The sequence below is a fragment of the Macrotis lagotis genome, chromosome X (genome assembly GCF_037893015.1).
Source record: "Macrotis lagotis isolate mMagLag1 chromosome X, bilby.v1.9.chrom.fasta, whole genome shotgun sequence".
Lineage (NCBI taxonomy): Eukaryota > Metazoa > Chordata > Mammalia > Peramelemorphia > Peramelidae > Macrotis > Macrotis lagotis.
The window spans coordinates 9785151-9786231 of NC_133666.1; the positions used below are offsets into that span (position 1 = coordinate 9785151).

The window sequence follows — 1081 nt, forward strand, 5'->3', positions numbered from 1 at the left end:
AAAGCAATTTGGAAACAGGTAAAGAAAGTGACTAAGTTGTCCTTAGCCTTTGCCCAGCAACTCATTGCTAGGCACATTATATCTCAAGATTAAGGATGGAAAGGTTCAATATACCAGAATATTTTGAGCAGTACTTTTTGTGGCAGCAAAGCACCCATCAATTGGGGAATGTCCACACAGTTTATAGTTCAAAAGTGTATGGAGGCTGCGCTGCCACCCGCCATGATGAACGAAGACCTGGAGGTGCTGCGGAAGCAGAGGCTGGCCGAGCTGCAGGCCAAGCATGGGGATTCTCCTGGTGACCCAGCCCAACAGGAGGCAAAACACAGGAAAGCAGAGATGAGAAATAATATTCTAGCTCAAGTTCCGGATCAGTCTGCATGGGCCAGGTTAAGTAATTTAGCACTTGTAAAGCCAGAAAAGGCTAAAGCAGTAGAGAACTACCTCATACAGATGGCAAGATATGGACAGCTGAGTGGAAAGGTATCAGAACCAGGGTTGATAGAAATTCTTGAAAAAGTAAGCCAGCAGACAGAAAAGAAAATAACAGTTAAGTGCAACAGAAGAAAAGTAATGGATTCTGATGAAGATGAATATTAAAATCTAATGTTTAAAGACTCATAAATTTGAAAAATTTCTAGGAAAAGATAATACTTGGCAAAAGTGAAGATCTGACTAAATGGTAATTTTGCTTTCTGTATACATTTTGAGAAAGAGGGGCAAATAAAAAGGACTTGTTTATGTAAAAAAAGTATATGGAAAATCATAGTGCTGTAAGAAACTATGACTATGAAAAATACAGAGAAGAATGGGAAAATTTATATGATCTCATGTAGAATGAAGTAAGTAGAACCTCTAAACTCAATGATTAGAGCACTATAAGTGGAAAGATAGCCTAAAAATTATATTATCCTTGGCATCTTCTGTCCCCTTCTCTGTCACCATTCCTATGGAAGGGGGACACATAAGAAAAATGGTACTTTTTTTTCTCTGTTGATGGGTAATCATAGCCAGACAATGTCATTCTTTAATAGCCAGCCAACTACTAGAAGTGATGAATGAGTCTCTCCATGCTTAGCTA

General features: G+C 38.7%; 1 pseudogene; it reads left to right on the forward strand.

The window, feature by feature from the left end:
• Nucleotides 1-222: 222 nt before the first annotated feature.
• Nucleotides 223-731, forward strand: LOC141501121 (programmed cell death protein 5 pseudogene; annotated as a pseudogene).
• The last annotated feature ends 350 nt before the right edge of the window (nt 732-1081 follow it).